This window comes from Kogia breviceps, chromosome 1 (genome assembly GCF_026419965.1).
Source record: "Kogia breviceps isolate mKogBre1 chromosome 1, mKogBre1 haplotype 1, whole genome shotgun sequence".
Lineage (NCBI taxonomy): Eukaryota > Metazoa > Chordata > Mammalia > Artiodactyla > Physeteridae > Kogia > Kogia breviceps.
The window spans coordinates 145,900,575-145,924,822 of record NC_081310.1 but is presented as its reverse complement, the minus strand read 5'-3'; the positions used below and the strand labels follow the sequence as shown (position 1 = coordinate 145,924,822).

Genomic DNA, 24,248 nt, shown 5'->3' with positions numbered 1-24,248 from the left:
AACTTTGAAAAGAAACTGTGGGGATAGTAGTAAGTGCAGAGCAGATGGGTAAACATAATGGTCCAGGAAAGGTGATGATGAAATATGACATTTTCTGGTGTTGGATATAATAAAGGGTAGAGACAGAGGAACGGGAAACAGACTGGCTCCTTTGCCATGGCAACAATAAGTGCATTTATTATATAAACAGAAGGAGGAAAGGCAATTATTTGGTTACTATGCTTTTCTTTCCTAATCCTGTATTTCTCAGGTTTTTGGTTTAGTTTAGATTCTCAAAAGATGGCAGCCAGTTACCTTGCAATGACATTGATCATTTCCTTAAATGCCCAAGATGTGCAGGTATACACTTGATTTAATATTTTGCTATTAAAAATAAATAAGAATTTCTTTAAAAGCTCATCAAAGAATAGCTTGTGTTCTATGTTGTCAAGCACAGAAGAGTACCCTCTTTAAAAGTTTGTATCTTTATTTTGATACAATAAACTTACAAGCAGGAATCAAGGTACCTTTTTCTTTCCAATTCAGCATCATTAGAAAATTGTCTGATTCATTCATGTATGTCTCAAGGTTAAATGGTCATCAGTAAGTGTGTGACAGAGAAACACTAAGTGATTCTAGTTTAAAAGGAAAACCAATGTGCATTGAGTAGCTGCACTTGATAGATAGTTCAAAAAGGTACTTTCCTTTGCTATGTCAATATGCACCTGATGCTCTCTGGTACCAGTGGGAAAAGGAAAGCTATTAAATGTTTATGATAGTGAAACACTGTATTTTAGGAGATAGGATAAATGGCAGGGGCTGGGAGGTATATAGCAAACCAACTGTAATCCAAGAATACGGTACATTTCCCAAAGATAACTGGCATATTTCCACAATATTCTTCCCTTTCTAGAAGGGGCTGTGCAAAATTGAAAAATGTATTAAGTTTTCTGAATAATCCAAAATCTACAACATGAGCTATAAGATAGATTGGGGTAAGTTTCTTACACAGCTAAATATAGTATTACCATATGATCCAGAAATTGATTCCTAAGGATTTATCCAGCTAATGTGAAAATTTATGTCCACACAGAAACCTGCCTGTGAAAGTTTATAGCAGTTCTACTCATAATCATCAAAACCTGGAAATAACCGAGAAGTCCTCCAATAGGTAAATGGATAAACAAACTGGTACGTACATAGAATGAGGTACTATTTGGCAATAAAAAGAATGAGCTATCAAGTCACACAAGATATGGATGAATGCTAACCGTATATTTCTAGGTGAAAGAAGCCAGTCTGAAAGGGCTACATACTCCATGACTTTATATTCTGGAAAGATAAAACTATATAGACAATAAATAGATCAGTTATTACTGGAGTTTGGGAGGAAGGAAGGTTAAATAGGTGAAGTACAGAGAATAATGGTGGTGAAATCACTATATGTCAGGTACCATAATTGCGGTACCTGACACAATGCATTTGTCAAAACTCATAGAACTCTACAGCACAAAGAGTGAGCCTTAATGTATCCAAATTTAAAAAAATATTTAGGAGGTCGAGGGATCTCAGGATGGAATACAGACCATGACAAAATAATCTAACTATGTTATAAAAGTATGAATAAAACCTCAGTGTAAGGGGGTTAGGGGAAAAGTTGGCTGACCTAAAAAACTTTGGAAAAGAGTGGAGTAAAAAAAACAATTGTGCATAAGCACTATACTCCAGTGGATAAAGTATTCCATGGGGGAATGGGTTGACAATTCTGAAACTACTATGGTTGTATAATGGAATTTAAAAATTAAGTAAATGGATGTCAGCTAGTAGGAGCCAGGTTTCTTACTGTTGGAATGAGAGTTTATGGACAAGCAAGGGGAGGAGAAAGGAATGATCCTTGTGAATATGGCTTAGATTTGGAGACATAAGTATGAATTCATGGTTACCTTACCATAGATACAGATGTTTACATATACATGTGGGGATTTTATATATATGGATTAGCTATATGCATATATATTTTATTTTTTTGTTCTGTCAGCTGAAAGGGCCTAGAAGCAAGGTCACATGTATCACACATATATTTGATTCTAATACTATTCTCCAATAAAAGGAACCAGGAATCCTTGGAGAAATGGCTGATTATAAGGAAATATACAAGATGAGCCAGAAGCATCTTAGAGTGCCAGAATGTGTAGACATGCCAACAAAAAAAAATACCAGTAGTAATGGGGCATATCAAGGGAGACAAGAGCCAATGGAAGCAATTCCTAATGGCCAAAGATGGAAAAATTTGAGTAATAAAATAAATTAGTATTGGATTATAATCCAGAATATTAAATAACTATCCATGCTAATGTAAATAAATGATTAACTAAATAACTGTGATGTGAGAGAATAAATAAATCTCCCATGCAGAATTCCAAATAATTTGTATAGATCTTCTGTCTTTTTTTTTTTTTTGTGGTACGCGGGCCTCTCACTGTTGTGGCCTCTCCAATTGCGGAGCACAGGCTCCGGACGCGCAGGCTCAGTGGCCATGGCTCACGGGCCCAGCTGCTCGGCGGCACGTGGGATCTTCGCGGACCGGGGCACGACCCCGCGTCCCCTGCATCGGTAGGCGGACTCTCAACCCCTGCGCCACCAGGGAAGCCCTAGATCTTCTGTCCTTAAGGAGGTGGAACAAAGCTCCCTAGTTCTTAAGTGTGGGTTATGCACATTGACTTCCACCCTAACAATGCAGTATGGAAAGGGGGGAAAAAGAGAAACTTTATAGTGGAGAAACCTGATCAACACTATGTCAACCAGGTGCTCAGGATGGTAATGTCATGTTGATAGTATGTACTCCTGATATGATGTGATGAGAATAGCCCTTTGCTTGTGATCTTCCCACATAACCTATAACCATGGGCTAAGCATGAGAAAAACATTAGACAGAGGGATATTGTACAAAATAACTGACAAGTATTCCTCAGTACTGTCAAGGTCATCAAAAACAAGAAAATTTTGAGAATTTATCACAGCCAAGAGGAGCTTACAGAGATGTGGTGACTAATTGTAATGTTGTACCCTGGGTGGAATCCTGGAACAAAAGAAGAACATGAATTAAATACTAATGACATCTGAATGAAGTATGGACTTTAGTTAAAATTGTCTATCCATATTCATTCATTGATTGTGACAAATGCATCATACTAATGTAAGATGTTAATAACAGGGAAGTCTGGGTATGAAGTATATGGGAGTTCTACTATCTTTACAACTTTTCTTTAAAATCTAAAACTGAAATAGAACATTTATTTAAAAATTCCTGTTCCAAGTTTCACCTCATAGTGTTAAATCAGAATGTCTGGGGGTGTGAGCTAGGCATCAGCATTTTATTTTTTAAGATCCCAAGTGATAACAGCGTGTAGCATAGTTTGGGAAACTCTGGGGTAGAAGTCTCTGAGGCATAGATGCTGTATTTTGGCATTCCTTAATTTGCTCAGAATGTTCCAAACTAAATAAAAGTGTTGAGTGTTGCTTCTATTTTATACCTACATGAAATTGAATTTTTAATAATGAGTGTGGTAAAAATAAAGTACTGGAACAAGTTGCCCATTTGAGCACCACTTGATGTCACACTATTGACTATGGAGCCACTAATTGACAAGTGTATCAAGCATATAATTACAAACAATATTATATCTTAAAATAAAATTTCTCTTGTAATTTTCCTGCAATTGAAGTGAAAAAAGAAATTCACACATATACCCTTTCCTCTGTCTGGTGCCAGTCCTCCTCGCCAGAGTATATCATTATGTTCTAGTGGACCCATTTCCCACCCTTTTTTGACTTGTTCTGTGCTCCCTGAGGCTGACTCTATCGGTTGCAATATGCAGGGCCCCTTGCCCTCTGATTTCCAGTTGGGTTCATGCAGGATGGAGGAGACGGATAGGGTATTGTAAGCCCCACTCTTTCCCTTCCTCATCATGGTTCTGGCAGTGGCTGCGTTTGTCCTAAGTCCAGTTTCTGTCATCTCCAGCTCTCACTTGGCTCCGGAGACACTGTCTTCTTTCTTCAGCCCTTCAGGCCCCAAGGAAGTAATGGCTTCCTGCTGTGGCTAGTCTCTGGGTAACTCATCATCTTTTGTTGGCTTTTTAAAAATGCTTGCCTGCACCTCAGTAAATAGCCTCTTCACTGAAATATTTTTAGTTTAACCCTTAGAAGGTGCCATCTGTTCCCTGTCAGAATTATGATGGAAACAGTGTACAGTTATCTACTCTTTGTACTTGGAAATGATGACCACTGCCCCTTTTTTAAAAAAGCTGGTATAATGTCCTGCATACTACTTTGGCCTTAAAATGTCCTTTATTTTGTGAAGGGATGCGAATGGGAGAGAACATTATTTTCCCTAAATCTTTACTTGGCAAAGAAAATGTTGGCAAACCTATGCTGGTTCACCACACATTTTTGAAATTTCACTTTTGAAATCCAGTCTGGGAACCATTGATCTAAATGAGTATCTGACTTTGAAACATTCAGGGAATTCGGCTGTAACTCATCTTACCACAAGAATCTACAAATCTAGTGAAAGTTGCCAATGTGAAAGTTGTCATGGCAGGCACTCAAGATACTGGGGTTCTGTTGTTTGCATATCTGATTGTCCCACTCCCGATAAAGAGGGAAACAGTATCAGGGGAAAATGGAAGGAACTATAAAAATTGAAGTGGTTATCTTCTGCATCTTTCAGTATCGCATGTCTTTGGATATCTGATTGGGGAAGGGATAGAGGAAGAAGATATGGGTGCATCTGGAAGTTTTTGCAAGATGTTGAAAATACTCTTCCATCAGTTGTGGAGTTTTGGTGATAGTGACTTAGAACTTCTATCTTCACAGATCCAGCAACGTTTGTATTTGTTTTATTATAAATAGTTACAGAGGCTCATTTATAAATGACTCCATCACTAGGCAACACGCATTGGACATTTGTGTTTATTGGTGTTTCAAATGGAGTATGTTTCATGATGTCAAGTACAGCCAGTATATAACTGCAACAATCTTTGAAGTGCCCTGTGCTTGGGCTAGGTAGAGGAACATAGGGTATATATTTATCACAGTTCAGTCTCCTTGACTTTAAAATTATTCTACATTGGAATGTGATATCCTTCTTTGTTGTATTTTATCACATTTAATTTGGACTGCGACGGCATTAACATGTGATTGGGGTTTTGTTTGCTTGTTTGTTTTCATCAATTTAAAAACATTCTTTTGTTTTTATTCTCATTACTTTCTCTTTTTTTCATTTAACATAAGAAAAGACACAAAGCAACTTTTAAAATTCATTCTTTGCTTTATATACTTTTAAAAAATGCATCTTTATTGGAGTATAATTGCTTCACAATGCTGTGTTAGTTTCTGTTGTACAACAAAGTGAATCAGCCATATGCATACATATATCCCCAAATCACCTCCCTCTTGAGCCCCTCCCTCCCTATCCCACCCCTCTAGGTCATTGCAAAGCATCCAGCTGATCTCCCTGTGCTATGCGGCTGCTTCCCACTGCTTTATATACTTTTAAAAGGGAGCTTTAGAAGGGCTTTGTCATAGAGAAGAATTTTTTTTTTTCCACACAGCTAAAATCCAAACACAAGCTATTGTTCACATAACATGAAAGAACTGGTAAACTCAAGGATTTTCTTTCTCTTTACATTTCTACCACCGAAACAAATGAATAGAAACTTTAAACCTTGATAGATTTCTTCCCTTATCTGGTGGCAAAGACCAATAGATGCAAAGCCTGGGAATGTCAGTAACTATGTTTCCTACCTTGTACCATCAAGACTCACTTTTCCCTCATGTGGCCTCTGTGGAGGAATAGTTTGATATATACCTGCCATGTTTTTTCCCAGGTATTTATTTACCCCTTAGCCCTCTTCCATTCATGGGCATTTTTGTGTCCATTGCCACAGAAGGAGATGTTATAGAAGGCTGTGTTTGAGTCTCAGAAACACCGACCAGGAGCCAATTCAAGCTCTGAACACTAAGAGAGCTTTCCCAAGTTAGGGGGAAAAGAAGAACACTAAGAGAGAAGCAGGGAGAGCTAAGTCGGTGTACCCCTGAGAAAGAGGCCCTGCACCCAGTAGATGACTCCATCACTGAGCAACACACAATGACAATTTGTGTTTATTGGTATTTTAAATCAAATAAGTTTCATCCTATCAAGTACGGCCAATCTATAATTGAAACAAAAATTTTGAAGTACCCTATGAAATTTACATCAGAGGATTGAACCCTAAGGGAGAGCAGTAACAGACACTCCCAATGAATCTAGGGGGACTCCAAGAACAGAGGAATCACAGAGTAGGAAGAGCCATTGCCCTTTAACCTAGATAGAGCTAGGGGTGGAGAGAAGGCCGTAGGGCTCTTGGCAACGTGGGGCAGCATGGGGTGGTACGTAGGAATCGCTGTGTGATGAAGGCAGTCAAATTTAAAGCAGCCTCGTAGAGTTCCAACTTGACTCACTTAAGGTATAGCAGCAGTAGAATAATTCCTGAGAGTAGCATAGATAATGGTTCTGGGCCTTGCAAAGCCTCACCAAGGTGCCTATAGCCCAGAGTGGTATTTGGTGAACACCTCTTAGTGTACTTCGGAAAGGCTCATTGATCCTGAAGTGACCTTTGGCATGGACCCATGTAGATCAACACCTGAAAAACAGACAGGATGACGATTCAACAGATGCCAAATTCAACAGATGACAAAGATTAGGACCTTTGCTTATCCTGGGCCCTGTTTTCCTTCCCCTCCAATTGTCCCCTGCTTCGAAGTTAAGAAAAAGAAATAGGACCCGGAATTTATTGGGGTTTAGCTTCTATTAGTTGGTAAAACAGGACTTCAATGAAGAAATTAAGCTCACTGGCATAAAAATAATTGACACACTTTCTTAACACCTGCTTATGTGGCTTCAAATTCAAATTCTGTCTTCTACTGTAGACTGTGTTCATTCTTGTGGCAGAGAACCTGGTTGCTCGCAGCTGCAGCTCACAACCACACATATTCACCATCCGAGGGGAAAATGCTCTCGAACACCACTTTGACTCCCACCCCCTGGAACCCCCATCCCAGCTCCTGTTGGCAAAGCCTTAGAGAACAACCTTGACTGGCCTTTCTCTAGTCATGTTCCCACCCCACTAACCAATTACAGAGCCAGAAGTGTAAGAGTCTATGATAGGTCCACCTCGGATGACATGCTACATAGCCTCTGAAGCCAGGATGCTATAACTGGCAGCCCCAACTAGATGCACGTGCCTGGAGTTGGGGAAGAGCAGTTCCTCTGCCAAAAGGAAATACTTTGACCAGAAGAAGAAAAGGGGAGCTTGCTGATAAAATAGTAAGTGTCCTCTATAATCTGTTTGTATTGGGCATCCCTCTGGTAGGACCAAGCTAATAAAGGTTTCCTTACTGTTACATTGATATGATCAAGGCAAGTAACTAAAATAATGAACAGGATACTATGTCTTTTACAACCTAGTAGCTCAGAACTAGAATCTGGGCTCTGAAAAAAAACAAACAAAAAACCCCACAACACTTAGTCTTTTTCATTGTAAATTTGTAAACTTTGCAACAGCTTAACTATGAGACTTGGTTTATAGGCCAGCGAATACCCTGCTGCTGTTTGCTCTTAAATCCCATGATACTCCTGCAGAGGACAAAGTGCTTTGTGCTATGTGAAAATTGGCCTATAGAATGTGAGTACCAATCATCAGGATTACCAGATATATTGATCACTTTCCTTTAAGGTCCACAGGGACTTAAACTGAAACACAATTCTTTGAAAATGTCATTTAGCTGCATGATTCTGAAATGATTCTAGCCAACCGGTCATTCATAGCAGCCTCCCTCAGGCAACTGTCGAGGAGTAATTTCTCCACATTTATTCTCTTTACTTCTTATTGTATTCTTTCAGATGCAAGGAAATAATTACTTTGGCTTAAGCATAAAATTTGGAGAACTTTGTAATTTCTCTTACACCCTGATGCCCATTTCTGGTAAAGAGGTAAATAGATAATAAATATGAAGATATAGCATGAAATACTGAAAAAATGTAAAAGATAAATTCCTTGAGGAAAAGTCATATTTTAGTCCAGGTTCTGGTAATAATTTAAAGCTTGGAGTGAAATAAGTTTTATTCTTGGTAGTAAATTGTAAACAAATAATCCAATTGATTTGCCTTTCAACTCGTAATAGCTTTTAGGTCACAGTTTAAATAGCTGCTGTGAAACTATTGGGTGTTTAGATAGGTGCAAGGATGTATTGTACAGCACAAGGAATATAGCCAATATTTTGTAATAACTGTAAATGTAAAGTAAACTTTAAAAACTGTATAAAAATCAAAAAAATAAAAACAAATAGCTGCTGTGAGTTTCATTGGTGTTATAGTTCTCAGGAATAGTTTTCAAAGAACACATGATCTTACATTTCCTCTGATCGTATTATCCTTTTAGATAACTTGGAAAGGTACAAATAACTAAGAAAACAATCTCCTAAGTTAGGTAATCTAAAGATAGCCACTGGAAACATTTCAGTGTATTTCTCGTCTTTTTTCCTATGAATATATAATTTTAAATCCATTGAGATTATGTTACATATGTAATTCCTATAATATATATGCTTTGGAAATTTAGAATAAAAATCTCCCTTTGGTATGTGACTTTTAAACAGTGCAATAGGTCAATAATCATTGTAAAGTACTTATAAAAATTTTTTTTGTTTTTGTTCCTTTTAATTATGCAAATGAAAAACTACAAGATTTGCTTCTTATACTTCAGTCCAATGCATATTAATTGAGCAATTTCTACATCGAAGATAGTGTGAAAAACACTTTGGGAGATTAAAAACAGAACAAAACATTTATAAGACACAACTTTTGCCCTCAAGGCATTTTATATAGATATATGCACAACTAATCATTAGATGAATCAGAGAGTGTTTCTTTATAAAATAGAGATTAAATAAGTTTCCAAATGATCATAGGCCATAGATAGAAGAGCTCCAGTTTGGGAGATAACAAAGATGGGTCAGTTGAGTTGGATCTTGGTTTATGGCTAGGATTTCAACCCACAGATGGTGGTGATGGGTAATGGTTGAAGGAAGGGTGATGTGGAATGAAGGAAACACATTCAGGATGGAATAGCATGAACAAAAGCAAGAAGTGAAAAAAAAATGAGTTGACCTTTGTAGTAGAAGAAAACACTGGTAAAGTAAATCTCAGATAATACACTAAAAACAAATTTGAATGCCAGACTGATTTTATATGTATGTTTTTTCTGTAGGCAGTGTAGAACCACAGATACTTTTGCAAAGGGGCATAAAATGATCAGGGCTATACCTTAAGAATATCATATGGGACATAAAATTCCTAGAAGGTATGATATGTCATTTGTGTGTAGGTTGGTATTTGTATAATGGTTTTCTAAATACCCTTTTAATTTTTTATTATAAACTGATATGTTTTTTTCTTTCTATACCCCAAAAAACCTTTTTAGAACTACTTAAAAGAGCATAAGAATTGCCTAAAATATTTTAATGTCTAAACTTCCTTGTCATTAGTATTTGTTTGTTATAATTTGCAACTGAACAATGAAGTGTTCATTTTTTCTGTATATATTTATTCCCTTTGTCTCTCTTTCATGAAATGCTTCATTCACTCAAAAAGCATTTATGGACAACTATATGAATAGAATATTGTGTTACATAATGAGTATTACAGGAACTATATGCCCTGGATAATTTGGGATAAATTCTGGGCCTGAAGATAGCATTTTAGTAAGGGGAATTTTGAATATCATTCATTTAAGGAAAATGCTAGCACTTGAGATAACCAAACCTTATTAGTTGATACTAATTATCCTCGTTATTAAATATTTGGAAATTTAGATTTCTCTTATTTGTTCTTTAACTTCCTTTCTAAATTTTTAAAGTGTTTCTTTCATTGCTTGTTAACCACTTATGATGCATTCACATCATAAGCTGTCAAATTACTTAGTGGTTCTTTGAATGCTTAACTGAACTGGTTAAAGTCAAAGCCTTCGTATGTATGTTTAAACAATCTGCATCAATTAACTTTCTTGTTTTAGGTTTACTGATTTACCCCAACTGGATTGAAAATAAGACAGACAGATAGATAGATAGATGATAGACCTAGATACAATGAAGAACAGATGCTGGCAAAGTAAGAAAAGCAATCGTCACCTTTAGAGGGAAAAAATTGTTCATGCTTTGTGATTCAGCTGTACTGTGGGTGGTAGGTAACATTTAAATTATGTAACATCATTTATACACAAAAACTTCTACATATAAATACTCTGAAGTTGCAGCTCCAAATCATAGATTATTTGGTGTGCCGGGGGCCTTAATTATCATCACTCTATTCTAACCTCTTTCCCACCCAATGTTGTCTTACAGTATTTCTGATGGACAGTCTTTTAGTCTCTATTTAAACATATCTAGTGATGAAGGGCTCAATGTCTCACGAGGTTGAGGGGCCACTAGGAGTTGGTGCCCAAGCCTCTCCTATTTTCTCCCCAAGTGACACTGGAACCTCTCCTTGCCCTCAGCCTGGGCCTTCCCCAGTGGTGTTAAAGATAAGCATGATTCCTTCATCTTCAGCTCTTTTCAGAGGCATTCTGCCCACAGTGCCCAGTCTTCAAGGGGCTCCAGTCAGGTGGCCAAGACTATCACTCATGCAGTTCATGGGGAACCAAAAACTAGCACTAAAATAAAGCTGAATGGTGGAAAAAAAATTTTTTTGAATGTATGATGTTTTTATCATTCCTTTCCTTATCATCCTGTTAAGCTCAGTTTACAACTGAAAAGAGAAAGATAAATATATATTATGCAGTTAACTTAGTGAGCATTACCTACAGAATACGTATGTACTTGTATCTCACATAAGAAAAAGGTGATTTCTCAGTATTCATATGACAATTGTTCCACGTAGGAATAATAGTCAACATAAGCACAACTCTATTTTCAGATCTGTTATGCATATTTAGATCAGAGCACTCATGGGACATTGCCTCTTAATCCCTAAATTTGTAGTCAAAATTTTTTCAGAAATAAATATCATGAAATTGATAAGCTAAAATAAATTCTTAAGACAAATAGCTATGAAACCTGGACAGAAGTCTCCTTAGTTTTTCGTCTTCTATAAACAGCTTCACAAATCACTAGGAAAATCAGCCTAGAGATAAACATAATAAACCACTTTTCCCATCCATTCTTGAAGTTGATCTTTCTTGAGACGTGATCAAACAGTACCTCTTGTTGAAGACAGTGAGAAGGCTGGACCCTGATACTCAAGCTTTGATTCTGGATCAGTTTGTTGGCCTGGACTCACCAGGAAGCCCATTTCACTTCTAATGCCTGTGAGAGCTAGAAAGTTATTTCTTTGATTTGGTTTAAATCTAGCTACCTATGCTTTCTATTCACTGATTTTAGTTTGGTTTACAGGAGCTATATACAGAAAAATCTACCACATCTTTTGGTGATTGTCTTTCCAGTGTTTGAGGTAAACTCTAATTCTTGCCAGCTTCCAAAAGCAAATTTTCTCTAGCTTCATTTCGCGTGCCTATTAAAATACAGAGTTCTGGGGACTTCCCTAGTGGTCCAGTGTTAAGAATCTGCCTTCCAACGCAGGGGACGTGGGTCGATCCCTGGTCGAGGAACTAAGATCCCACATGCTGCGGGGCAACTAAGCCCATGTGCCACAACTAAAGAGAGGCCTGAGCTGCAGTGAAGATCCCACATGCCTCAACTAAGACCCGATGCAGCCCCAAATAAATAAATAGATATTTTAAAAAATACACAGTTCTGTTTCCCCATCTCTGGAGGATTTTATTCATTAGGTCTGTGGTGGGCTCCAGGATTTTTGTATGAGCTGTGTTTGCAACTGAGTAGTTTTATCAGCCTGTTTCCTGTATGTAGTAATTTGGAGGTCCAACAGCTTTCTTCCATTTTGTATTCTGTCTCTTTAATTCCAAGCTGGCAGTGTTTCTACTGGTATAAAATTGTCAAGAATCTATGAGGTCTCCTGTTAAAGGAATTCACTCCAGAAGAGTGAATTCACTCCAGAAGAACAGAGGCTTGTCTATAGATGTTCCCCAGATAATCCCATCTCTATATTGGAGCTTTGAGGGAAACTATGAATCAATCTCTCCAGAGAGATTTGTGGGACTGAATACTCTGACTTATTAATCTTTCTGAAGTATTAGCCAAAGGTTGACTAGCCACATTCTTGGCTTTTTCTCTGCAGAATGCTTTACTGGTAGTGAATCTCTTAATTTTGGGGTTTTTTTTTTGAAACTGGATAAGCTGAGAACTTCTCAAATCAAGCCCTGGTTCCTTTTTGTTTGAGTTCTTTCCTCAAGTTGGACAGCCACATGTAAATCGATGAAGTTAGAACAAACCCTCATACCATACACAAAAATAAACTCAAAATGGCTTAAAGACTTAAACATAAGACATGACACTATAAAACTCCCAGAAGAGATCACAAGCAAAACATTCTCTGGCATAAATTGCACCAATGATTTCTTAGGTCAGTCTCCCAAAGCAATAGAAATAAAAACCAAAATAAACAAACAGGACCTAATCAAACTTAAAAGCTTTTGCACAGCCAAGGAAACCCATATACAAAATGAAAAGTTAACCTACAGACTGGGAGAAAATATTTGTAAGTGATGTGACTGACAAGGGCCTAATTTCCAAAATATACAAACAGCTCATATGACTCAACAACAAAAAGGGAAAACAAACAACCCAACCAAAAAATGGGAAGAAGGCCTAAATAGACATTTCTCCAAAGAAGAAACACAAATGGCCAATAGGCACATGAAAAGATGCTCCACATCGCTAATTATTAGAGAAATGCAGATCAAAGCCACCTCACACCGGTCAGAATGGCCATCATTAAAAACTCCACAAATAGCAAATGCTGGAGAGGGGTGGAGAAAAGGGGAGCCTCCTACACTGTGGGTGGGAATGTAAGTTGGTGCAGCCATTATGGAAAACAGTAAGGAGGTTCCTCAGAAAACTAAAAATAGAATTATCATATGATCCAGCAATCCCACTCCTGGGCATATATCCAGACAAAACTGTAATCCAAAAAGATACATGCACCCCTATGTTCATAGCAACATTATTCACAATAGCCAAGACATGGAAACAATGTTAATGTCCATCGACAGATGAATGGATAAAGAAGATGTGGTACATATATACAATGGAATACTACCCAGCCATAAAAAAGAACAAAGTAATGCATTTGCAGCAACATGGATGCAGCTAGAGATTATCACACTAAGTGAAGTAAGTCAGAAGGAGAAAGACACTTACCATGTGATATCATTTATATGTGGAACCTAAAATATGACACAAATGAACCTATTTACAAAACAGAAGCAGACTCACAGACATAGAGAACATCCTTGTGGTTGCCAATGGGGAGGGGATTGGGGGAGGATGGAGTGGGAGGTTGGCATTAGTAGATGTAAGCTATTACATATAGAATGGATAAACAACCAGGTCCTACTTTATAGCATAGAGAACTATATATTCATTATCCTATGATAAACCATAATGGAAAAGAATATTAAAAAAAGAATGTATATAAATGCATAACTGAATCACTTTGCTGTACAGCAGAAATCAACACATTATAAATCAACTATACTTCAATAAAATAAAAAAAGAGTTCTTTTCTCAATTCATCTATTTCTTTCTGCAATTTACTATAGGCAGTAAGAAAAAGCCAGGATGCATATTCAACACTTTGCTTGGAAAGCTCCTCAGTTGTATGTCCAATTTCATTGTATACAAGTTCTATTTTCCGCATAACTGCAGGACACAATTCTGCTAAGCTTTCAGCCACTGTATAAAAAGGATCCCCCTTCTTCAAATTTCCAATTGCATGTTCCTCACTTCCTTCTTAGTCTTCACCAGCAGCCACTTTAACGTCCATATTTCTACCAACAGTCTATAAGTGATGATTTAGGTACTCTCTAAGGTGATATACGTTTTTTTCTGCCATTTTCCTCCCTTCCTTTTGAGTCATCACTAGCAGAGTTGTTAATATTCATGTTTCTACTAACAGCTTGTTTAAGGCAGGATAGGTTTTTTCCATCATATTCCTTGAAATTCCTCCAGTTTCTGCCCACTGCCCAATTCCAAAGCCATGTCTACATTTTCAGTCTTTTTAATGGCAGCACACTTCTTCCAGTTACCTAAATTTGTTAGGGTTCAGCTAGAGAAGCAGAACCAGTGGAAGATACATAGTAAGGTATTTATTGCAAAGCTCATGTGGTTGCAGGGCCTGGCTAGGCAAGTCCAAAATCCATAGAGCAGACTGCCAGGAACAGCAAGCTAGAACTCATGGTCATTGTCTGAAGCTTCTGTCCACAGGTGGAATTTTTTCTTCAAAAGGGATGCCTCAGCTCTGCTTTTATGGCCTTTCAACTGACTGAACCAGGCCCATTTTGATTATTTAGGATAACCTGTCTTACTTAAAGTCAACTGATTATGGACTTTAAACACATCTACAAAATATCTTTGTAGCAACACCTAGATTAGAGTTGGATTGCATAACTGGAGACTGTAGCCTTGCCAAGTTGACACATAAAAAAACCATCACAGTATACTGTCTTATGCTTCTTTCATTAACCCAGCTGCCTCCTCACATATACCCTAGTAATTTTCATTTGGATATTCAGTCTTTAAAAGGATTTATTCTCAGAGATATTTTAAGGATCAAAATAAAATAATTCTACCTTATTAGCTTGTTGTACATAATAGTTCTTCAATTAGCAGTTGCATAAGCTTCAAATTATTTCTCCATGAGGATTTAAAAGTTTGATGTCCATTACATATCAATTTCTTTTTGTTGGCAATGGCATTAGTGATATTTAAGTAGTCTGTTGTCTCACTGGGGACTAGCAGCATTGACATCACCTGGGAGCTTATTAGAAATACAGACTCCAGGGTCTCACCCCAGCACTCCTGAAGTAGAATCTGTGTTTTAAATATCCCAAGTTTGATTCTGTTGTACATTGAAGTTTGAGAAGCACTGGTCTACTGCAATGGCTTAGTTTCTTCACTGTTATCCCTGGCTCTAGGCTTATCTTCTACTTTTCTGCCATACTTAACACACCCGCGATGTGCTTTCCTTCCTACAAACCTGAAAACATAATTCCTAAGTCTAAAAGTGTTCAACATTTCATCATGTATAATGGTTAAAGTCCAGATGACCTTAAAAATCCACATGACCTTCAAAATTCTTCCTATTAGACTTATAAGTACTTTTCTAGGTATACTTTTCTGAACATACCCTGAGGTCTCACTATACTGCTTGAATTTCCCTAAGGTACCATGCCTTTCCTCCTCTGTGCCTTTCTTTCCACACTCTGTTCCCCTGCATGGAGTGCCCTATACCAACCTGGTTGAACTTTGGGAATCCTCACTTTATTCTTTTTGGGAATAAAGGACCCATGCTCTTTATCTTGGTAACTGTACCTGATACACAATAGATATTGACTATCTATTAAGGGAAAAATAAATTATCAACGTACAACAATGTACCAAAATGTTTTCCAGAGATGCTTGAAGACTAAATGAGATGAATAACAAGCAAGCATAATAGAATACTAGGTAATAAGTACATTCTAAAGGCATAGTGGCAATCTCATTACTTCTGATGACACTTCAGAGAGGTGGTTATTATCATCTCCATTTTACAAAAAAGAAAGCTGAGACAGAAAGAGGGTAAGGAACTTATTCAATGTCTCATAATAGGTGTGCATAAAAACTTAGGCAATCAGATTCCAGAGCCCACGTGCTTGACTATATGGCCTCCAATGCATATAAAAGCATTTTTCAAAGTCCTTGTAAATGTAAAATTTTAAAATTTGTGTGGTGATCAGACACATAATCAATAGTCGCAATTGTCATTTCTTTAAAAATAACTTTCTATGAAACATTTAGCACACCATAAAAAGGGTGAAGCGCCAACTGTTTCAATTAAAACTATGTTCAGTTCACAGCAAAACTTTTTGAGTGTCTACTGTAGTGGATATGTATCTGGGCTTTCTCGCCCACTGCTCCTTCAGTAAGATCACCCTAATTTTATTTTGAGGTACCACTTTTCCCCCACTGTAAATTATTTGGTTAGAGTGAGATCAGTTCTCTTCCCATTTCTTGTTTTCCAGGAGTGCACAGGTGACTCACACCTGTACGGTTATCATATTGAAGTTATTGGCCACCATGACTGATTCAGAGATGGGCTCATGACCCAAGTAAGTCAATGAGTGGGACTCAGTTTAGTAGATATTAACATATTGGTTGATGGTTTATAATTGTAAGAGTAGAAGAGTAAGAAGGAAACTCAAAGAGGAAAGAGGTGAACCAGGAGAGAGTGGAGTCATTGAAATCATTGTTTGTAAAGAGTTTCAAGAAATAATGCATCAATATAATGAAATTAATAGTTGAAACTATCAACCAAAATACTTGGACAAAATATTTTATTCACTTTCAGTAACCATAACTTCAGTTATGATTGATTGTTCCCAGCAGGATTTGTATCTGTGTAAATAGGCACATATTGATTTTTTTAAAAAAGAGAAGATAGGTGATCTTATTATTTTCTTTTCTAAATCAAAGGTTTCCTTTTAGGGATTTTTCCTTCACTCAGGAAAATACTGAATGAGTCACGGTGTTAATCTGTTTTGCTCTAATGAATCTTATCTTCTTATTATGGAGATGTTTTTCAGTGTGGTGATAATTGCTTAGTTGACTGATAGTGATTTATTTGTACTCATCTCTTCATTCAGCAACTCTTTATCAAGCTTCAGGTATGTATCAGACACTGTGCCAGAGGAAATGAGTTTCAAACGTGTCCCATAACCTAGAATATAAACTGCATAGGAGCTCATGACTCAGAGCCTGGTGCCTAGCAGACATTCAGTATTGGATCACACTATCAGAAGTCCATACATATGGATGTGGAGTGTATTTCTGTATTAATTTAATAATGGTAGCTTCTGGCAAGCTATGCTTGGCCTTCAAATATTTCCTATGACTCAGACATGAATTAAAGCCTTGAGCCTCTGTACTTCTTTTCCTTATTACAGTTACTCCTCATAAGCCCAGGTTTAATGACACATTTTTAGCAGTTCACAATAAAATCATTAATTATGCATAGTATCAGTACAATTTTGAGTAGTGGTTCTGGAATGACACCCTAATTACACAGTAGACAATGATTTTGGCTCCTATTAGTTTACTAGCTTTAGTGGATTGAATGGTAGCTTCTCCCCCAAATATGTCCACATTCTAAACTCTAGAATCTGTGAATGTGACCTTATTTGGAAAAGGGGTCTTTGCACATTTAATTAGTAAGGATTTCCAGCTGAGATCACCCTGGATTACCTGGATGGTTTCCAATTCCAATGACAAATGTCTTTAAAGGAGACAGAAGAGAAGAAGACACAGACACAGAGAGGAAAGCCATGTGAAGATGCAGGCAGAGGTTGGAGAGATTTAGTCATAAGCCGATGGAGTCCTGGAGCCGCCAGAAGCTGAACGTGAAGATGCAGGCAGAGGTTGGAGAGATTTAGTCATAAGCCGATGGAGTCCTGGAGCCGCCAGAAGCTGAACGAGGCAAGGAAGGCTCCTTCCTAGGCCTTGGGGAAGTCTGTGGACCTGATGACATCTCGCCTTTGGCCTTCTGGCCTCCAGAATAGTGAACAAATATATTTCTCTTGTATTAAGCGTTGAGCCTGTGGTCATTTGTTAAGGCAACCCTAGAAAACTAATACGCTAGTTCATAGCAACTATCTAATTAAGGATTCTCTTGGGTTGTTTTATTTCATAATAATTTGAGGAAGTCAGTATTTCTACTCCAATTCTTATTTTCATCCAGTGAAGATATCTGTCTCCATTAGTGACACTGAGCCTGGGATGATATTCCTCTGGGGAAAAGTTCCGTTTACAAAGCTCCACAGGTTGGCCAAGTGTCTGGGTCAGGGAGCAGGGAGACATTGCTTCTGGCTCTACCCATCTCTGGGCTAAGTTCTTTCTGTGTCTCTTATGCTTCTTCCTATGAGGATGTTAGGCAAGTTCAGTTGAAAATTAACCATCCACCCAATCCAGAGTACTCTACTCCCCTTTATTCTTTCTTCTTCATTCTGTTGGTTTCTTTCATATCATCCATCACAACTGGTAATTATAGGAATACTTGCTTGTCATAACTCCAAGTTCAAGGAACATAATAATTGCATCTAGCATATTGTGTGGCACTCAGCAGGGCCTCAACAAAAATGTATCAATGAATAAATCAATGAGTGAACATTTTGAGTGGAGAGCAAGAAAATGATTATTACTTTGGGGTCAGAATCAGACTGTTCAAGGACAGATTTTTTTTTTTTTTTTGTAACTTACTATGTCAAACGCCATTGAATTTCAAGATTGAAAAGAATCATGCCTTCCTGACAAATACGCCCAAAATGCTTGGCTGAAACATTCTCGGTGACAGGAAACTCACTACCTCACTACTTCTGGTCTTTTCCATTTCGCTTTCCTTTCCCACTCCTCCCGATTATTACAATCTTTACTGTAGCATTTTGCACACCTGATGCACAGAGGCCTGGAAGTCTGTAAGTGGGAGGGAGAGAGGGAACCCCAGGGCCCAGTCCAGGGCCTGAGACCACCGGGCTCAGAGTGGGTGCGAAGCAGCTGACAGTTGGGTAAGGTAGCGGCGCCACCTTTCTGCCGAGTTCGCCTCGAGTCTCGGCTTCCCTGCAGGCAGAGGGTCCTTCTCCCCACACTCCTCGCTTTTCCTCCCCCAGGCCCGCCGCCACGCTCAGCCGCATCCCGCCGCCGCCCCCGACACCTGCGCGGCCGCCCTGGCGGCTCGGGGGCCACTCCTGCCGCCCCGGGAGCGGTGGCGGAGGGCGCGGGGCGCGCGGGCGGCGACCCGGCCTTTCCTCCTTTCTCTCCCCCAACTCCCGCCTCTCGCTCCGCTCCCCCTCAGCCCCTCCTTCCACACTCCGCTGCCTCCTCTCTCCTGACGGCTGCCCGGCACCTTCGGCAGGGAGTTTGGAGCCGCCCCACCGCAGAGCCTACAGCCGGCCGAGCCCCCGCGCCGCCGCCATCTCTGCCTCCGCCTGGGTGGGACCTGGGCCTCGAGGTGGGACCCAACTCTCTCTCTCCTCTACCCCCTTCTGCCACCTCTTCCCTCTCCCGGCCACGCGACAAGCTGGGCGCCGGGGCGCGCGTGGCCGGCCGGAGCCCGCTGGCCACCTGGGGAGCGGGAGGCCGGGGCGGGTCCGGCGGCGCCACCGGAGGGGCCCGCACAAGGCGGGAGGGGCGGCGGGGGCTCTCGTTCCCCCAGGGCAAGGCGCATCGGGGAGCGCGCCCGAGGGCAGCCAGCCCAGCCTGGGCGCGCACCTGCCGGGCGCCCCCGAAAGGACTTGCCACCTGGCCAACTTCTTTTCCACGTCTCCTTCGTACTTTGGAAACTGAAGGGACTGCGACGGAAACCAGTAAGCCCTGGGGCCCGGAGGAAGGATTTGTTGGTTTGGATGACAAAAGAAAAAAACATGCGCTCTGGGGGTGGTTTAGCCCGGAGCTTCGGTTTCCACCATCTCCGGCTCTCCCCAAGCAAATTAATAAAACAAAACAAAAACAACAAAACCCAATTCCAACCAAAGCACTTATTTAAAGGGACTTGTAGGGATGTGAAAAAGAGACCCAACCGAGGAATCATTTTGGAAACCCCAGGTAGGATGAGGCCATTTGAGAAAGTGGGTATTTGGGGGTGTTATTTGTAGGACTTGGGTTTGCAAGCAGAAGAGGAGACTGGCTGTTGTAAGCCTTGAGGGAGTTCCTTATATTGAGGGGCTGCCTGGAGTGTCCTCTGTTAACTTTCATTTCCTTAAGTATTAAAGTATGTTGAAACAAATACTCTTTCAGAGCTCTGGACTTGGAGTCAGAACATCTGGCTTTTGGTATGATTTGCCATTTATGGTGACAGCTGTGGTTAATCTCTTTGGGCCTCAGTTTCCTCATCTGTCAAGTTCTGAGGGCCTTTTAATAATATCTAAGATGTTTCCCAACTTAAAAATTTATAATTCTTTAACTTTTTAACAAGTTACAAACATTGCTAGATTCATAATTTCATGAAATTTTTAAAATCTATACTGATCTTGGCATTTTTGTTCATATGCATTTATGACTTATGATTTTAGGGTTTTCCAACCAAAATGTAAAGAGAAAAACACTTATAAAAGAGCTCAGAAATATGTTTATATGTAAATATTTAGGTCATCTCTGAGTCTATCTTAAAGAATCATGTTCAACTTGAAGTTAATATTTGCAACACTGCAACAAAAACATGTGGCTTTAGTATAGTACTCATTCACTTTCAGTATTGTATATTTGGAGGAAATAAAAATTGTTTTGGAGGAAAACAAAAATTGCACCTTTCCTATCAATTTCTGCTGTTGAACAGTGTTGCTTTTTAGCATGAAGTTGTGTGCAGGATATTAAAAAAATGGTTTCAGACCACTTTGGAGCCTCTCTGAAATTAAGTTCAGTAGCAGAGGTGCCAATTTTAGTAATGCATTTTAGTTGTCTTGGAATGAATCCTAGAAAAATAGCAGAGTTAACGAAACAGATAAACCAGAAATTAGGAATTGATACACAGACACACACAAAGTTGTACAAGAAGTGTGTACTATAAAGTATCAGTGAGATTTTTATTTCCTTTTGATAAAAAAACAACAAACAACTGTTGACTTGTCTTAGCAGACAGAATGTTAGAATAGCTTTTGTTGTTCCTTGTAATTCAAAATTATTTGAGACTTAGTCATCAGTAGTTGGGATAGGTTTAGAAGTGTCTCTGGCTCTTTTTGGTGGCTTTGGTCTAAAATAAAACAGTGTGTTCCCACCTAGCATGTGCTTTGTATTCCATTTGGAAGAGTGGAATATATTTGAAGTACTCTTTTATGAGCACATTTAAATTTATTTTCATTGTCTTTTCACCTTTGGACTGCAAGTGTCATCAATTATTCAGGCATTTGTCTTCTATCATAGTCTCTGGTGAAGTAGATGATCATCTCCTTTGAAAGAGGTGCCCAGAATGTTAAAGAAATTGGTTGTTGAATGAACAGAGTGTAGTAGAACTCAAATATCCCGGCTTCTAGTCTCTTGTTGGAAAACAACTGAAAACAGTGGATGGATCTGCTCATGGTCCAACTCATTCATGGCTTGGGAGAGCCATCATGGTTGGCAGAAGCTCTATTCCTCTTTTGTAATGAATTTACCAAGAAAAAAACAGTGTGTCTTCACAGTTAGATCACTATTATATAACTAAAAGGTTTGTAAACGTTTGTGAAGTGCAGTATCCCAAGGGAGTCTTAGAAATAAAAAAATATCCAGAAAAAGAAAAGAATTGCTTTGGCAGATAGTGCACTGCATTTTTCCTACTGACAGCCAAACACATACTAAAAAACGTCCTGTGGAGTTAAAAATGAAGAAAAGGGCTTACAGTCTGCTCTAATTCTTTTAAGTTTTTTATGTGATTTACAAATTCCACTTTTAATTAAATCAGCAAGGCACAAGTGTTGGCCTCCTGGCCAGACCTAGTACATATAAACTTTTGGAGTTTCAGTTCAAGTTTGGTCTGCTTATAATTTGAAATATTCCTCCTCAAATATTTTTTAAAACTTCTGTTAACTCCGTAGTGATATTACCTGTTGTCTTTTCACACACATGATCTTATTAATCTTTAAATTTTTTGAACTATGACATATACAAGGAGAAGAGTACATCAAACAAATGTACTGGTTGACAAATAATATAGCAAATCATTATAACAGATAATTACAAGGCAAATACTGATTATTTACTCTACAAGTAAGAGAACATGACAATACCCAGAAACCTCTTGCTTGTTCCTTCCTAATCACAATTTTCCTTTTACTTAAAAAAAATGTATGAATATAGGAGGCATTCTTTCATAGATTCTTTTGCTTAACATTATGCTTATGAGATGAAGCCATATCCTCTCCATTTGAAAGCATAAAATTTTAAAAAGAGATGTCTATATTCCCTATCATTGATTCATTTCTTCACATTCTCTCTTAAACCTACTTCTATCACTCTTTTGTTTTCAGTACTCTGCCAAAACTATTCCTTTCACTGTCACCAGTGACGTCACCTCTCCCAAATCCAGTAGTCAGTTGTCACCTTTGATCTTACTTCACCTGTTGGTAGCGTTGTCACAGTTATCACTCTCTGCTCCTTGTAATATTGTTTGTTGACCTCCAGGACACCATGTACTCTTGATTTTTCCTCCTTCTTCACTAGCCATCGCTTTCTGTTCCCTTTGCTGATCTCTCTTCTGCTCTCAGAGGTTTTAACCTTAGAATATCTTAAGCTGTAGTCCTTGGGAGCTCATTTCTTTCTACACTCTTTGATGATTTCATGCAATCTCTATATTTGTACACTGATGCCTCCAAAATGATAGCTCAAGCTTTGAGTTATCTCCTTGAACTTCAGACCTCTATGTCCACCTGCCTGCTCAACATTTACATTTGGATGTCTAGTAGACATCTCCAGTTCAGTATGCTCCAAATGGAATCTTCATCTTGCCCAAGCCCACTCTATCTGCAGCCTTCCCTACCTTCATCCTTCACGTTGCTCACGTCCCAAAACTTGGAGTCATCTTTGATATCTCCCATCCCTCATACCTTAGATTTAATGTGTCAGGAAGTCCTCTTTGCTTTATCTTCAAAATAATTCCTGAATATAATTACTTTCATCACCACCATGGCTGCCATCCTAGTCTGAGCTGACACCATCTCCCATGTGGATTATTGCAAGAACCTCCTAACTGGTCTCCCCGTTTTCATCCTTTTCCCTCCATAATCAAGTCTCAAAATTGCAAATAGAGCTATTTTCTTGCAACATATGTCAGATCATGTCACTTTTTTCCTCCTAAATCTCCAATGCTTTTCCAGTTCATACAGAGTAAAGTCTTAAAGGACCCAAATCCTTAGAATTACCTATAAGGTGCTACATGTTTTTTTCTCTCCCATTTACCTATCTGATCTCATTTCTTGCTGTTTTTCTCATTCACTCAGTTCCAGCTACATGGTCTCCTTGCTATTCTTTGAGTATATCAGAGACCATCTTTGCTCTGGTTGGAACACTCTTCTCCCAGATACCACAGGACTTACTCTTTTACTTGCACTTCTTTTAAATCTTTGTTCAGTTGTCTCCTTTTCAATGAAGCCTACTCTGATTATCACATTTAAAATTGTACATCTTACCTTGCAAAACACTTTCCCCTTTCCTTTGCTTTTCGGCATATACTTAACTACCTTTACAAATACTGTATGACTCAATCATTTTTCCTGTCCCATTTTTCCTGTCTCATTTCTATTAGAATGCAAACTCCATGAGGGTGGATTTTTTTTTTTTTCCTGTTTTGCTCCAAAATAGAGCCTAGTACCTGAAATAGAGCCAAGTATATAAGGGGAGCTCAGTAATTTTTTTTGATGATTGAATTCTGTTGCTGACAGTGGATGTTGTTTGTTTGTTTTCATTACTGGATATATTTTATTATATGAATATAATACCTTTATTTTTTACTCATTCTGTTTAAGGATATTTGGGTCATTTCTGTCCTTCTCTCCTTCCCTCCCTCCCTTTTTCCTTTCTTCCTTCTTACTCCCTCCCTCCCTCCCTTCCTCCCTGCCTCCTTCTGTCCCTTTCTTTCTTTCACTACCATAAATAAACCACCTATGATTCTTCTACAAATGTCTTGGTGCTTAGATGCAGGGGTTTCTTTAGAGTATAAAACTGCTAGTCAAATTACTAGAACACAGGGCTTGCAGATATCAGCTTTATTAGATAATGCCACACTTTTCCAGCATGGTTCCACCAATTTATATTCCTACTTTCATTCCTCTACATCCCTGCCAAAATTTAGTATTATCATGACCTTTAATTTTTGCCCATCTGGTAGGTATGTATTATATCATTACTGTTTGTTTCTTCAGTTACTAGTGAGATCGAGCCTAGTATCTGTAAAAGTAGGCTAGGTTATGCTGCGGTAACAGATTATCCCAAATCTCATTGACTTAATGCAATAAAGGTTTATTTTTCATTCAAGAAAAGTTTCCTCTGGATTAAGGCAACTGTCCAGGGCAACTACTGTCAGGTCTAAATTCAGGGAA

The 24,248-nt window shown here is 38.7% G+C and overlaps 1 protein-coding gene across 5 annotated transcripts in view; it reads left to right on the top strand.

The window, feature by feature from the left end:
* The first annotated feature begins 18,623 nt into the window (after positions 1-18,623).
* Positions 18,624-24,248, top strand: part of LEPR (leptin receptor) — a 94,296-nt gene continuing 88,671 nt past the window's right edge. The window contains exons 1-2 of one of the 5 annotated variants that reach the window (XM_067006460.1): positions 18,624-18,749; positions 19,037-19,192. The gene's annotated coding sequence lies outside the window, so the exon portion shown is untranslated. Of the gene's footprint in view, positions 18,750-18,826; positions 19,193-19,366; positions 19,548-24,248 lie in introns of those variants that run through there. The other 4 variants (XM_067006456.1, XM_067006477.1, XM_067006468.1 and 1 more) reach the window with 4 other exon arrangements.